The sequence below is a fragment of the Ambystoma mexicanum genome, chromosome 6q, assembly GCF_040938575.1.
Source record: "Ambystoma mexicanum isolate Mex_15411 chromosome 6q, UKY_AmexF1_1, whole genome shotgun sequence".
Classification (NCBI taxonomy): Eukaryota; Metazoa; Chordata; class Amphibia; order Caudata; family Ambystomatidae; genus Ambystoma; species Ambystoma mexicanum.
Window position 1 is genome coordinate 543,735,215 of NC_090937.1, and position 17,167 is coordinate 543,752,381.

Here is a 17,167-nt window from a genome sequence, read left to right on the forward strand (position 1 = left end):
GGAATGGGGCGGTAAGTCCGCCAACCACCATGGCGTAAACGTAGTTTACGCCATGGTGGTAAAGGTACGACCCAGGCGGTAACTTACCGCCTGGGTCGTAATGAGGCCCTTTATGTCCTATCGAACCTATTGCTTGTGCGCAACATCCCCCTTCCATCGGACACATACCAGGTGGACACTGAATACAGCAACAAAGAAACAAAAGGATTCCGAAAATAATTAGCACGACTGAAAGTACCTTCCAAACCCAAGATCGCAAGAAGTCCCAGAACCAAGCGCTTAGATCCCAGTTTCCCTCTGGAACATGCACTTCAGAACTAAGGACGTGCAGATTCTGTATTGCCTGGAAGATAGTTGGGGAGGAATCTGGTATGAAAACACAGCAAGCGGACCCCACTAATTTACACAGTCCACCTTGCTCAGCCAGAATGACATCTAATGCCATCCGGTTTTGAAGTGCTACTAGTCTTGCCGCCTTCTGTTCGAACGTCATATTATAGAGTATGTCCGTGGTCCGGTTGATGGTTCTCTCCAGTACTCTCGCTAGTTTTCTGATTTCTTCTGAATTCGCTATCTGCCCCCAAAATGGCACAACTGATTTAGTTATATCTCCCAAGATTTGTGCTGGGGTGTCACCATTCTCGTCCCGCCGTGGACGAGCCTTCAAAACCTCTCTTGTACTAGCTATAAACACCCCAGGTAACAGGATCCCTAAATAACAGGTTCCCAGCCAATCTCTGGGCAACCATGGGAATGCTACATTACCGCAGACAAAGTAGACAGGTTCGCCTACATACAAAGGTCTGTTTTCCCCAGTCCAATTTGCAACGTTGGCACAACCTAGAATATTTCCCATTGACTGAGTTCCATTCCTCTGTATGCAAAAAGAAACTGAATCGGGGTTATGATTAATAGTGTAAGAAGGAGGTGTGGCATCCTTATTGCCTATTGGAGCCACCTTAAAGGAAATAATAGATTGGAAAGGACGAGACAGTTTATCAGAAGGCCTAATAGAAGCAACATTCGGTTTACTCCTGTTTGCGAAAAGCAAGCATCCCAGGGGAGTTAAAACACGTTTCTCAAAACTATTGAAATTGGTGCCATCAAAGTTCCCTGAGATGCTATCATTCCACCGACCAAAGTACAGTGCTCTAAGGGAAGCATAGCAAGCAGTTGTCAAAGGTAAAGGATGAATATACCAACCTAGCCCCTTATCCCTGTGTTGCGGTAAATGTGAGCAGACCTAACAGTTAGATATATTAAAATTGGCATGCAAAGCATTCATGATAAGCAGTAGAGTGTTATTGTGGTACTTTGTCTATGCTGAGAATCCCTAGGGGATAGAGTATGCAAATGTACAAAGGGAGTAGGAACAATAGGTGTACTTTCAGTAGGTAACAAAAGTTCTAAAGGATGAGTTTCCTCAAGGTACCACAATCCTAAGGCAGCGACTATTAAAAACCCAAATATCATTATAAAAATACAGCAATACATTTTCGGGGCCCAGGCATTTTGTCCATCGTCCCGGTTGGTCACCCCCTTATTTACAAGTCCCATATGAGCGGTAACGGTAGCAGGCATTGTATTCTTCAAACGGATACCCCAATGTTCGTTGCTGGCGACCTCCTGGTCAAGTGACTTCTTAGTCTTTCAACAACCCTAGCCAACAGAATCCCCTTTCTCAAATTTGGGCAAAAACAAGCCCTCGATGATCCTTTTATTCTTCAAATGCACAGCCGAACCGTGCCGTAAGTCTATCAGATGCACAGCAAAACCGTGCCGTAAGTCTATTTTCTTGGACGCAGATTGTACCTTACTTTTCCCGGTACTGATTGATCCGGAAACAATATGTCGTCACTTCCTGCTGGAAGCAACGTGTCGGAAACAAGTGAAGATGATGAATTTGAAATAGTAGTTTCCGGATGCAAACATTTTGGAGAGCGTGGAGACAAAATGTCAGCTTCCCCATGCCTCACGGGCTCAGAGAGATTCTCTGACAAACTCTCCGTGTTACTTACTGCTTTGGGATCGTTGGTTGCAGTATTGGCGAGGGGTTCTGTTTCTTCTGTAACGTGTGGCAAAAGGTGAGGAAGTTTCTTGACGTGGGACGCGTGGATCCAGTTCTTTCTCCCAGCGACCCGCACCGCTGTCTGGGTGACCAACATGACTTGAAACGGCCCACGCCAGCGAGGCGCAAGGCAAGAGGAGTGGTCAAATACCTTGACGAGAACCCAGCTTCCAGGCCATATACTGTGGCCCGGGCCCTCGTATCGCACAGATAAAGCTTCTCGTAGCTGGTGATAAATCAAATACAGGTTTTTAGTCAACTGGCTACAATAATCGGAAAGTAATACATTTTCAACATTTCTCAATGAATTGCATTTAGGATGGTTCCAAATATTGGCAGGTCTCCCCATTACCACCTCAAATGGAGAGAGCCCAGTCTTAGTTTGAGGGGTTGTACGCATGGATAACAATACGATCGGTAAGGCGTCCGGCCATTTTAGTTTGGTGCCGGCACACGTCTTAGCGAGCTTGTTCTTAATGATACTGTTGTGTCTTTCTACTAGTCCGGCACTCTGAGCATATCTGGCCTAGTGGAACTGTTTGTCAATTCGTAATGCCGTACATATCTGCAGAATCACAGCAGTGACAAAATGTGGACCATTGTCCGACCAGATAACTCTTGGTAGCCCGATCCGCGGGAAGTATTCCCTTAACATGATTTTTGCAGTAGTCATGGCTGTAGCATCTTTAACAGGGAAAGCCTCAACCCATTTACTAAAAGTGCAGATAACCACCAGCACATATTTTTTATTATCACATCGTTCCATTTCAATAAAGTCAAAGTGGATCACTTCAAAGGGGACAGAGGGTGGCCCAAAACTTCCCCTTGGAGTTACTGTCCCCTTTCCCATATTGTGTTGTAGACAAATCATGCAATCCTGGACGTAGCGCTGGGCAATTTTCGAAATTTAGTCATTCACCCAAACTTTCTCTAACATTCTTGTCATCTTATGGGCACATACATGCGTAGGACCATGGGCCATGATGACCATCATCATTATTTACATGTCAGGGAGTAGCCATTTCCCTTCCGCCATATCCACCCAACACCTGTCATCATCAAGTTTCCCCAAGCCTTCAGCCCATCTTTTGGATTCTTCTAACGTGGCATCAGCTTGGATATCCCGTACAGACCCAATGCCCTCATCCATTGCATAAGCATTTACAGTCTCCCTTGAAACATATATCTCCGTAAGGAGATCTGTAGCAGTTTGTCTAGCTATCTGATCAGCGAAAGCATTCCCTTTCCCTATATCATCTGTAATCTTTTGATGTGCTGCACATTTCATAACTGCTAACTGAGTAGGGAGCACAAGCGCTGAGAGTAGTTGTACTATTAGGGAGCCATGTTGGATTTTGGTGCCATGTGAAGTTAGAGACTCTCTCTCTGACCAAAGTCTCCCAAATTTGTGAACCACCCCAGAGACATACTGACTGTCAGTATATATATTTACTGCAAGCCCTTCGGAAAGTTCAGAAGCTCGAGTTAATGCTATAATCTCTGCGGCCTGCGCAGAATTATGTGTGATTCTCTTAGTTTCCACAACCGTGCTTAATGTAGTGATCGCATAAGCAGCTGTGGATGTACCATCTGGAAGTTTGAAGCAGGAGCCATCACAAAACGGCTCTCCTTGCGGATTATCCAAAGGAGTATCTTTCAAATCAATTCTACCCTTTGTCTCTTGTTCGGCTGTATAAAAACAATCATGTGGCACTTCATCGCCGCAAGTAGTATCTTGCGGGAAAGGTAGGAGTTCACCCAGATTAAGAACACAGCACCTCTTAATTTGAATGTGAGGAGTAAACAAGATCAATTCATATCTTGTCAACCATGCAGAAGTGAGGTGTTGCTTTTGAGTTCAATTCAGTAGAACATCTACAGAGTGAGGCACCATTAGGGTTAGATCATGGCCTAGGACCATTCCCTCACTCTGTTTTATGATGCAGCAGCAGCAGCGACAGCTCGCAAACATCTTGGCAAAGCGCATGCTACAGGATCAAGGCGGAAGAAAAGTAACTGCACGGCCTACTCTTCCCTCCATGTTCCTGTGTTAATACATCCAAAGCACATCCATCACATTCATGCACAAACAACACAAAGGCCTTTTCATAGTTTGGTGTGCCCAAAACTGGTGCAGAGCATAATGCAGTCTTAAGCAAGTCAAACGATTGCTGGTGTGCCGCGTTTCATGGCAATGGTGAAGAAATGCCCTTCTTCGTCAACGCCAACATCGGTTTGATCACTAGTGAAAAATTTGGGATCCACAACCTACAGTAGGAAGCCATACATATCAAGGCTCTAACTTCCTTCTGTGTATTTGGGACAGACATGCCAGAAATGTGTTTTATTCTTTCAGGTGTCAATCTTCTTCCCTTCTTTGACAGGAGATAGCCTAAATAGGCGACCTCTTGGCAACAATATTGACATTTTTTAAGCGAAGCTTTGTGACCATGCTTAGCTAGATGGATAAGCAATAACAAAGTGCCCTCCTTACAGGCACTCTCAGAGTCAGCAGCTAAAAGCAAATCATCAACGTACTGAAGCAAAGTACAGGTAGAGGGCATTCAAGGGTATCAAGTTGTTCTTTCAAAGCCCTACTATAAATGCTAGGATTCTCTGTGTACCCTTGAGGTGCACGAGTAAATGTGAGCGAGCATCCCCCTAAGGTGAACGCAAACAAATATCTACTATCCTTGTGTATAGGAATACTAAACAAAGCATTCTTTAGATCCACCACACTAAAGTAAGTAGCTGTAGCTGGAATAATGTTTAGGATTGTCGTTACATCAGGCACAATTGGAAATTGTGGAGCCACGACTTTATTAATGGCACGTAAATCAATTATGAAAAGGAATGGAATTGCATTATCGCCTTTCTTGTACAAGGGTAAAATCGGACTGTTATACAAACTTCCTGAAATTTCTTCAATCACCCTTCGATGCACGAAATCGGAAACAATGCATTTAAAAGCTTGCTCGCCCTCAACTGAAATCTTATACTGGGGAATGCGTGGCAGCTCAATTCCATGTTTCAAAACTATCTTAATAGGTTCGATCTGTAAAACACCGAAATCATTGTCGTCAGCAGCCCATACGCTCTCTGGTACATTGATGAATTCTGGCGGCAAAGGTCTCGTCAAGAATTGCGAGACAGAAAATTGCTGTGGTGAAATCATCAAGAGCACTCCATCAGAAGAACAATAAATCACTGCATTTAATTCTTTTAACAGATTCAACCTGTTAAGTGACTTCAATTCAGCACTCCAACTAAGTCAATGCCTAGTCTGGGATGCCAAAGGGAAGCCCTTATTTATATATTTGTATGACAAGTTCATAGATCTGGATGATAAACCCTTGTATAACGCCCCTCTCTATGAATCCCCCTGACCTCACTGAGCCAAGAAGTAAGTTTGTTTTGCAAATTAAAATATTTATTTGAAAAATTAAACATTATATATATATCACACTTTTATGAATACATTTATATTTGATAGCACACTTATGAATATGACAGTGATCAACAATGGATAATATTACACTAGCACACTTTTTTAATCACTTAGGAGTTGGTATAGAACGGATAAGGTAGCTGAGAATACTTTATGGTTTCAAGGAAATGCAATGATGGAAAAGAATGCAGCACAGGGATAAACTGATATGGTTTCAACAAGAGATAATATAATCACTTTTCCCCTTGTGGCAATTCACTCCCCCCCTATGCAATATAAACCCTAGCAAGCTTAGAGCAACTGATATGCTTTTAAAACATGCAGAAATACTTTTAATGTGATTTGCAATGAAGTGAAAATATGCTAAAAATGATTTTAATTCCCTATAGGAGATTCAAGGTGGGTGAATTAGTTCAGGTCAACACTAGCAATGATTCATGAGGGAATATCAGGTTGAAAACGAATTTCAGCAATGGAAGCAAAAGACAGCTATTTTTGACAGGTGAAGAAGTTGAGTCAAATTGCAATTCGCAGCACTCTTTCCGAGTATGTCGAGCGTGATTACGGAACAAATATAATAAGTTGGGGGGCTTGCAGGAAAGCTGAGGATCTTAGCTTTAAAATGAAAGTTAAATCTCTTTCCTAGCACATATGGTTCAAAAGATACGGACGATTTAGTGGAAGTAGATTCTCAGAAATAAAGTAAGATTCAAATGACAAATGATACTTTCACAGGTTTGAAATAACAGAATGGACACACGATTTCTATGCAGTTCTAAATAGGTTGAAATGGACGGGATGAGATTATTTTAGACTAAGAGATTGGTTCTGCACAGCTCTGGCTGGATACTCACTCCTAATTTTAGAAGGAATGGGCCTCGTCACAGATCGGGTCAACAGGTTGAGATGCGGTCTCTTTGCTCTGCTGGTCTGGATCTCTGGTTCTGGCAAAAGTTCTTGGCACTGCACAGCAGTCTGGTCTGGGTCTGGTCTGCGGTTGGGATACAGCTCTGCTTTCTGCATCTGGTACTGGCACCGCGGTCTGGTCTGGGTCTCTGGTTCTGGCAAAAGTTCTAGCCAGAAGCAAACAACACAGCCCGGCTGTTTAATATCAGATTGCAAAAGATTTTGAGGCCTGCTGAAAGGATTCAGCTCATGGATTGGGCCCTCTGCTTTAAGTTCTGGAGTCTGACTTTTAAGTTCTGGTCTGTGGAGTCTTCTGGCAAAGCGCTTCGCAAGAAATCAGTTTGAAGTGGAAAGTGAATGTCTCTACCTGGATCTCAGTGGCTCTTTTTATATCTTTTGAAAATGGGTGTGTGCCTGGGCATAACTAAGCCTGCCCCTCACAACTTATCATTGGCCAAGTTCTCCTCTCTCCCTTGATTGGGGGAAGGAAATGGATTGTCATCGAGATGAGGTATGTTTATGGGTCCGAGAATCCTCCCCTTGTCACTTTGCACACAAATCTATTTTTGATCCAAATGCATATTTATCTATGTACAATTTTTCTAATATTATATGTCCAGTTAACATGTTTTCTGTATCACCAAACCATCCAATCCCTGTCTTTGTAAGTTGTCGTGTCCACTTCTGACAGAATTCTGCCCTTTTCCTCCAGAACACAACCTCTAAACTTTTCCAGAATTTACACAAATATGCGCAAGGAATATGGGCATCAGATGATGAAGTGTCAGATTTTTAACATACAGACATTTGGAGTAATACCCTATTTTCCACTACTACCCCCCAGAACATACCAAAGAGTCCTAACACCTCTTAAAATGTGCACAGAAAAATTATAGGAATAATGATGTTATTGATATAATTTTGACATTATGAATTATCCATCTTTCTAAAATTATGCTCTGGCCCAGAGGGGTGTGGTTTCCCAAAGCACATCGGGAATTTCTGGTTTGTCCACTTCCTCCAAGCTCAGCTGGCTCACAGAGGCAGTGCCCCTCCCATTTGCTTCCAAGAGGAAGCCATTTACGACCCCCTGATTTAGAAATTGCTTGGAGCAAAGGGAAGTTAATTGTTCTGTTTTCCTGCAGTCCCAGGTGCTCCTCCCCTGATTCAATCAGAGAGGTGTGATCTCCTTTTGATGGGGCAGCAGAAGGGAGGCCAGGCCTGTGAATACAGTTGTTCGGCAAGTTTCAACTCCTGTCGGGGGTAGTTGCCAGGCAGAATTCAGTCCCTTTAAGCCAGGCTTCAGCCAAAGGTCACTTTTGTTCCTATTTTTCTTCATTCAAATCAAACTTACAATGTTGACACATGCAGCTAGAACGCTGATTCTAAGTTCAAAACTATGATATTTAAACAGTTGCAACCTATGTGACACTCCAAAGTAAATCACTCATGCATTTTAAACATTTCGATTTTAGTGGCTTTAAGTCCAATTTCACTTAAGCTGCTGACATCCACAGCTCAGCCAGTTTTGTTATGAACATTATTTTAGGCTCTTCATCTTTCCAGATTTTGTATGCATACAAGACTTCATTCTACCAGATGTTTGCTGGTGTTCAGTAAGATTTTTTGAATATCTTGCAATGTTTGAAATAGGCATTTTGAGCTTGCATTCAGAGAAACAAAGGTGATTTCAAAGCGCTCTTTGAGCTAACAGGCACTGCTGTTTTTCCTTTGGCACCACGTTTCACTCATGGTGGTTCTGGTCCATCACGCTCGCACTGGTGGGTGGCAGGTCAGGCGACCATTTTGGTGTGCGCAAAAACTGTGCGGTTTTCCTGGATTCTGGCGCAATTGTGGGTTTTTCAGCCATCTTCGATTTTCTAAGCCCACAGCACCAAATGTTGCAGCATAATAACTTGAACGTGGGTCGATACACCTAACAAGCCCCCCCGCCCGACTGCACTTCGATTTCGAGTCGAGGGGGAGTCAGGTGCAAAGGATGTTTTGATCCATGCGCTGGGATGTCCGTATCATCTTCTTCTGATTCCGAAGATAGCACAGTTCAGCATCTTTTCCTCCATCAGGGTGGATCGATCGGTTCTCCTCGTCAGTCCTGATGGGAGTATTGGGCGGTACCTCGGGCCCCTCGGATCTTTGCACCCGGTCCCCGGACCGTCCTCCTTGGTCAATCTCCATGGTTTATCTCTCCTAGGATGACAAAGCAAAAGCGGCAGAAACATATTTGTAGACATTTCCCCACCACTATTAATGGTGGGGCGAAAATATACATTTTATACATCAGGTACATTTGCATTCAAGAATCATAGAATTTTATAGGCTATATGTGGAATATTTTAGGGCTGGACTTGTATTAATCTGGAGCTGCCCCCTCTGGGATTGCAGAGGACTCCTCCAGTTGCTGCAGAGTGTGCCTGGGATGGCAACCCTTTAGCTGATTTATATGGACCCCGTCAGGGGAAAGTTCTCAGGGTCCTCAATGTGTTGGTAAAACTTACCAATTATTGGATTCCCCTTCTGAGCCGTAATCAAATCAGCATCTGGGGTCTCCTTACTCCATTGTGCAGTTGAAAGATCATTGTGAGCATTTGAGATGAAAGATCATTGTGAGCATTTGTCTGGGATCTAGTGATAGCAGTGACCTGGATTTCCCCCAACAGGGACTCAATCTCTATTAGATCCCCTTGGATGGCCCCGGTTTTGGCCAGCTGATCAGATGAGTCATTTCCATTTTTGTCTGGTCCCTCTACTTTGGAATGACCCTTGATCTTTTTCCAGTAAATGGTCATCCCGTTCCAGGTGACCAGATCATCAATGTTTTGGATTAACGTCCCATGTTTCAAGGGTTTGTTATTAGCACATAACATGCCTCTGGTTTTCCAATTAACCAGGTGCCCCACAAACCCGTTCCATACATAATCTGAATCTGTGATTATGACCAGTTAGTGGAGTTAATGTTTGAAAGCAGTGAGGATGGCCTGATGCACAGCCATCAACTCTGCCACCTGACTACTTCGGGGACCAATTTTGTACCCAGCGGAGGGTTCTGGGCACTCATTCACCCATGCATTCCCTACACCGGCCACCAGTTCTTTTTCCCCGTTGTTGTCAACATGGTAAGAGCATCCATCCACATATACAGTGGGCATTCCCTCACACTTGTCGTCTTCAAATACTTTGTGTGGGGAATTAAGGTATGCCTCCATGTTGTCCTTGATTTTTAGACTTTCGTCCTCGAGACAATTTTCTCTGGCACAATCATGCAAGTCAGCAAGACCTTGCACGATGGGACTCTTCTTGTTTTGGCCATATCTGACCGCCACAGGAAAGCCTTGCATTGACAGAATCCAGGAAGTATTTTGGGAATTACTCACATTTCCGGCCCGGGTTCTTTCACTTTGGAGATATTGCAGAGGCTGGTGTGGAGTCTCCACTATGATGTGTTCCCCCTGGATAAACGGGCGGTAATTCTTCAATGCCCACACTGTTGCCAGGAGTGCCTTCTCACACTCGTTGAATTTTTCCCCCACAGAGGATAAAGTTTTGCTTGCATAGGAGATTACTTTATTGACCTTGTCATGCTTTTGATATAATACTGCAGTCAAGCATGCATTAGAGAACCCTGTCTCCAAGAAAAACTCCTTGTTTCTGACAGGGTAAGCTAGGAAAGGCGCTTGTGAGAGGCTTCTTTTGAGCTGTCTTACTGCCTCGGATTGTTCTGGACCCCATTCCCACTTGACCCCCCCGTCCAATGATGAATCAGGGGTCTGGTGATCTCTGCGTAGCCCTCAATGAACTTTCTGCTGTAATTAGTCAGTCCAAGGAGGCTCCTTAGTTCCCGCAGAGTCGTGGGGTCTTTCAGTTTCTGGAATGCTTCCACTTTCTTCTCCTGGGGACAGAGACCCTGAGTCATAATCTCATGCCCCAAGAAATTAACACGGGTTCTACACCACTGTGCTTTCTGAAAGGAAAGTTTTACTCCGGCGGCCCTCAACTGTGTCAGAACATAACGGATCTCCGCTATGTGTTCCACTACAGATGAACTTTTGATAAGGACATCATCTACATAAGCCAGGTTACCCCTCGCACCCAGGTCGGGCAAGGCCTTGTGTAGGAAAATGTTGAATTCATTGCCAGAGTTGAGATATCCAAAGGGAGTCCGGGTCTAGGTATACTGCTGGCCCCCAAAGGTAAAAGCCAGTTTGTATTGGACCTCCCTACTGACAGGCACAGTCCAGTATCCATTGGTCAGGTCTATTGCAGTGAATACCTGTGACCTCTGGATCTGGGCCAGCCCTTGGTCAATGTAGGGAAGAGGCCATCGAGAAGTATGGACCCGTTTGTTGAGCTCCCTAAGGTCGGTGCAGAGTCTCCACTGGCCGTTTGGCTTCAATATTCCCAGCACCGGGTTATTGAAGGTGCTGTGGATTGGACGGATTATTCCCCGGGACTCAAGGTTCTTAATTATTTCAGTAAGGGACTCCATGGATGCGAGAGGCAAGCGATATTGCTTCACAAACACTGGAGTCATGCCAGGGTCCATGGGAATTGTTGGTGTGTGGACGTTGGTGCGACCACAGTCGTATGAGTCCACCGCAAAGAGATCCTGGAAATCCAAGAAAACTTGTTTCAACTTTTGCTTCTGTTCCAGAGTCACACAGGCATCAGCTAGGTTCACTCTCTCTTCCACCATCTGCCTGAAGCCTGGAAAGTCTTCTGGTTTTGCTATCTCAGCGGCCTCCTCCAGCTGGGTGGAGAAATCCCTGGTCAGGGTGCTGATTTGGACTGGAGGCTTCAGGTGGGAAAGGCAGCCCTCATGGACTTGCAAAATCACATCATCCCTTCTGAAGTCACAAGTCACATCTTCCTTACCATAAGGGCAGGAAGTGTACACCAGGAAGATCCCCCCATGCCGGGTAAAGATCCTGTCTAGTGTTGTATTGTCATCACTATCACTGTCAAAACAGTCCTTGGGGATTGGTCATAACAGTTCATTTCCTAAATCAATGGAAAAATGTCGGTCATCAACCGCCATTCTAATAATGGTGCCTGCGGCTAGAGTAATACTCTTTAAGTCGCTGTTATCCACCTCTATTGGAATGGTGTCATGTTCTCTGTTGACTAATGGTCTTGGGTTTACCCGCAACCCTTGCTGTTGGAGAGAAGCATTTAAATGAATATAAGCATCAGGGTTTTTCAATTTTTTTCCTCTTTTAACTTTCACTTCCAGGGAGAATTGTCGGGTCCTTTCTGGGATGGTGACTTCCTCTTTAATCTGAATTTCAACTGCATAAGTTAGCAATTGAGACAACCTAAATGCTTTTTCTGGATCATCAAAGCCCATGGGATTATCCGCTAATCGGGACCAAGCTTTGAAGTTTATTAGGTCCAAACTAATGGCAAAGTGATTGAGAATATCACTGCCTAAGTAATAGGCGACAGTGATGTCTCGCACGACCCAACAATTATGGACTATGCTCTTGTTGCCAATGGAGATTTTGAGCATACACCTGCTTGGCAGGAGATGTTTGGAATTGGGTGTTTCCAGATCCATTTCCCATTTGTCTATCAGTTTGAATGTGGGAATTGCTGGATCTTTTGGGAGTTGGCGGAACATGGCTTCACTGATGAAGCTCTTACCGTTGTTCACACACACTCGGGCGAGAAAAGAGTTGTTCCCATCATTTAACTGAACAGGGATGAACAACTGCTCTCCAATTTCCTGAATATCAGCCATGCTCTGAGCTGATTTCACATCTTTCTGGACTATTGGAGTGGGAATGTCTGATTGTGGGTTGGTAAAGAATTTCAGATTGTTTCCTTCCAGTATGGAATACCACCTTAAACTGGAAGGAAGGTTGATTTTCAGAAATAGAGCGGACCCCCCATCACCAGTTTGTTGTCCTACTGCTATTACTGTCACGTCTGGAATTTGGTTGTTCTGGAAGTGAAATTCTACTTGTTCAGATTTATGTTCAACCATGTGGCATGTGCCGTTTAAACTAACATGGTTGACACTCTGTTTTAATTTTATTGGTCGGCTAGTCTGGGTCCAGAGGACCTTGTTTACGCAATCTATTAGGGGTGACAAGCTTCTCAGGAGGTCATTCCCTAGTAAACAAGGGGTGCCCTCTGGAGTCACTACTATGACCGGGTGTTTCACCTTGTGTCGCCCAATTTTAATGTCCAAATCTGCAGTCCCCTCGACGGGAATTTCCTTCCCGTCAAAGTTCTGAAGTTGTCCAGGAAGAGAGTTGAGAGGAATTCGGTAAATCTCACCCCTTCCTACATTTAGTTCATCAAAGGCTCTTTTGGACAGAAGGGTAGCTTGGGATCCAGTGTCCACCAGTGCCAAAATTGTACCCTGTTCCTGCACTTGTAATGGGGCATAGTATCTCCCCTCTTTCTCCTCAAGGGGGCACATTTTTGGACAACTGGTGGGCAAATTTTTTAGTTTTGGACATTGAGAGAGAAGAGATTTGGGCAGAATTCTGTGGAGAGTCATGGGAATCTGCAAGAAAAAGTTGGCAACTGGAAATCAGAGGCATGGTGGGTTCCCCTGGTTCTGGGCCGGCCCACCCTTTTTGGAGGCAGTCACCAGGATGGGTTTGAACCAGGGGATTTTGATGCGGTTGGTTCTGGGATGAGATGATGGGCGGCGCTAGCTCAGTCCCCACATCTCCCAAGTCGGGATGTGAATCCCTTGGGACCCATTTTTCTTTGAGAGGTGTTCCCCCATCTCTGAAGGAGAAGATCCCTTTAACAGGATCCTCTGAGGATCCCTCTCCCTCAAATTGGAAGATCTGTACCTCCTCCACGAAATGGGTCTGTTTGGGTCCTTTGTTTCTCCTACCCCCTCTCTGCTCCTTGGGTGGCAGACTTTCAGGGGTAGGAGATTTTGTTTCCGGTTCCTGGGTTTCCAGGGGCTGTTTACAAGTGGGGAAGGAAGCTTCCTCCAAGGCTTTACACCCCACTTCCCCTTGTGCCTCCTTCCTGGGAACCGGTGGGTTATCGGGGTGCTGCCCCCGTCATTGTTCTGGAGCAGCAGGTCCAGAGTTTGGGGCATTCTGCGCCGGCATGCTCATCTGAAGGTTCTGTTGAGCCCTCAGCATGTGACCCAGATCCCGTCCCAAATTCTGGACCTGGCGTTCTAACTGTGAAACCCACTCAGGCTGATACGGGGTTCTATTTTCTCCCTTGGGCAGATCCCGGGAAGGGTAGCTATCCCTTCTCTGGTAGTACCCCGGCTTGGGAAGATTTGGGTACCCCTCCACCCTTGGCCTCCCCTCTCCCGGATTAGGTGGTCTGGACTCAGGGAATTGGGGAAAGAAGGATGGATGATTTTGGGGTTGGAAGTTGGGTGGATACCTGGGAAAAAAGTTTTGCCCAGTATTTGGGGAATTTCTGCCCTCCTGTGGGAAGTTAGGAGGGAAGTTCCCTGGGTTAGGTGCTTGGCTGGATCCCCCCCTTAGGCTGGAGGAGTCCACACATAACCCAAGATGGGTCGGTTTCCCTTGTTACGGGGACTTACATAGTCCGGGGAGTGAGGGACCCCATTTGTGGGACTACCTCCTTGACTCCCTGTCTGTGACTGGCCCGAGGGCCTTCTGGGCTGAGAATTATTTGGTGAAGGCAGGTTTTAGGCCCCCCATCTCCAAATCTAAAACAGGGGCAACCTTTACCTCTGCCACCTTGGCAGCAGCAGGGGTGCTGGTTGGTTTGGGACTTTTCTGGCGTTGTTTTTATTTTCTATGGGCTTCTGCACCTCATAGATCCGGGTAGCCTGTTCAATGACCCAGTCTAGTGACATTTTCTCGTGAAAATCTCTCACTAGCTGGGTCATTATGTATTTGGAAAAGGCATGGAAAACATATTTACAAACTTTTTACTGTCCATGCGCACCCTTTTGGTAGTCTGTGCAAAGGCACGCTTCCATTCCTGCACAAATTCTTGTGGGGCCTGATCCTCCCAACATTGCAAATCGTAGGCTGCCTTGCAAGCCTCTTGGGGATTCCGGTGAACAGAAAAATGTTTCAAGATTGTCGCCCTATATGTGGACCATCTTGAATGGTTTTGGTCATCCAGCCCCGCAAGGAAACTAGAGTATTCTGGGGTGAATTTCCATTTTTAATACTGGATGCAGCTACTGCTGTCCTTCAAATGGAAAGTCTCCATCATTTGCTCGTAAATCTCCAAGTGTACCCAAACAGAATACTTGACGTTCTTGTGATAAGGGGTGATGACACTCCTTATTGCCTTAATCTGTTTTAAGGGTTCCTTAAGCAAGGCCCTTTTTGCCTTATTGGCGTTTTTAGTTTGGGTAACCCTGGTCCATTCATCCTCTGACTCAGAAGCACTGCTCCCAGAGGTGCCCGTCTGATCTTCCCGGTTTTCCTAGATTCTGCGAGCCTGGGAATGGCTGGCAGAATGTGGGGACCTGGTCTCCTGTGTCCTGTGATGCTCAGAGGAGTCTTCAGATCCCTCCTTGCTGCCAGGTTTTGATGGGTACCCCCCCACTGACCTAACTGGGCAGAGGTTTTCAGGATGCCCTTAGTGGGCCTACTCTCCTGGGGTTCCTCACTAAATTGCACTGTACTTAGGTGCCCATACCCAGATGCCCGCCCATCTATTCCTGGTTGGTACTGGTCTATGAGCCCCATACTTTTGGATGGATAGTAATCTGCCATCCCTGTGGCCCTGTGCTCATGTGCGCCAGGGGACATGGGGGTGACAGAGTCCAGGGACTGGGAGAGATGGAGGCCTCTAGTACTAGGGCTCCTGAGGTTATGCTCAGGTGTTTCCCTTTCCCAGCAAACTTCATATCTTTCAGCCCTTGCTCCCTGTTTCCATGCAAAAGCCTGTGCTTTCAGTTCCTCAGTCAAGGCCTTACTATACTCTATCAGTCTCTCCTGCATGGCTACCTGTTGCTGGTGCCTATCATTGTGCTGACAGAGAGCCTCATTTTCTCTCTGTGCCTCCTGGTGGGTCTGGGAGTACTGCGCCAGTCTTTGCTGCAGGAGGGTTACCTCCTGAATCCCATCCCTACTGGCCTGTCCCTTTCTTGCCAGAGCATCTTCCACCCTCCTGGTGTGCTCTAACAAGTTCTGATGCTCTTTTTGGAGGTCACCCAGTCCCTGGAGGGCCAAGTGATTTTCTTCAATTTTTCCTTTTAATTGGCAGACTTCCTGGCCTAAGGTGTCCCTTTCCTGACTAAGAGCCTGCATCTGTGCCGCCAGGTCGTCCCTCTGCCTTTTAAGGGCACCAGCTTTCTGGCACTCTTCCTCAAATTCTGTCTGGGTATCCAGGTCTTTCAGAATCAGTTTGTTGCTCTCTGCCTTCACTCTATCTAGATGACTTTGCAGGGTGGCTACATGTTCTGTGCATGCCCTGTTGAAGTCTAGTTGTTGCTCCAGATTTTTCTGGCTCTGCAGTAGGGAGTCCAGACCTTCTTGGTACTCCTTCTCCAAGGCCAGAAATCTGGTATCCTGGTCAGACTTTTCCTGTTGCAGGATACCCATATCCTCTTTTATTTTAATGATATACTGCCTACTATCATTTTCTGACTCCTGGCTCCTCTGCAGCCTCTGCTCGGAAGAGACCAGGTCAGATTGGGCCTTCTCTAATGCCATCTGTTGCCTATTCGCCAGATCTTGGCCATCAGCACATTTGTCCTGTATGGCTCCGATATATAAATATAAATATGTCACTATCCTGACAATCTTGTCATGCTCATCTTTGGCTTTAGGGGCCATATATAGTTCACTCAGGGCCACATGTAATGGACCCTGATCTCTCCATATGTCTGACCCTATCGCAGTGATCTGGGGTGCGATTGCCTGCAACCACACCGTCTGGTCCTGTTCCGTCCATTCGCCTCTCACAAATAGCTTATGTAAGAGGTGTTCTCTAGCTATTTTGATATCTACCAAGGTCGTCATTCTGGAAATTGATTTCCTTCCTGATTTACAGAAGTTAGTATTTTATTTTGCAAAACAGACCGTCTCCTTAGAGCGTCCTTCTTTTGAGGGGTGATTTTACAGTGTAACACAGCGTGGCAATCCAACAGGATGTATATATCCTATCAGTTAGCACACTGTATTAAGCTGCACAAGTGGTAGTTCTAATCCAGACGTCCGGGCTCGAGCCCCCACTCTGTTAAGTGACTTCAATTCAGCACTCCAACTAAGTCAATGCCTAGTCTGGGATGCCCAAGGGAAGCCCTTATTTATATATTTTTATGACAAGTTCATAGATCTGGATGATAAACCCTTGTATAACGCCCCTCTCTTTAAATCCCCCTGACCTCACTGAGCCAAGAAGTAGGTTTGTTTTGCAAATTAAAAGATTTATTTGAAAAATTAAACAATATATATATCACACTTTTATGAATAAATTAATATTTGATAGCACACTTATGAATATGACAGTGATCAACAATGGATAATATTACACTAGCACACTTTTTTTTAATCACTTAGGAGTTGGTATAGAATGGATAAGGTAGCTGAGAATACTTTATGGTTTCAAGGAAATGAAATGATGGAAAAGAATGCAGCACAGCGTTAAACTGATATGGTTTCAACAAGAGATAAGATAATATAATCACTTTTCCCCTTGTGGCAATTCACTCCCCCCCTATGCAATATAAAGAGATGGAAGGTGAGCACACAATTTTCAGGAATATAATCAAATGCAATACAAATTCTAGTTCCCCCCTAGCATGCTTA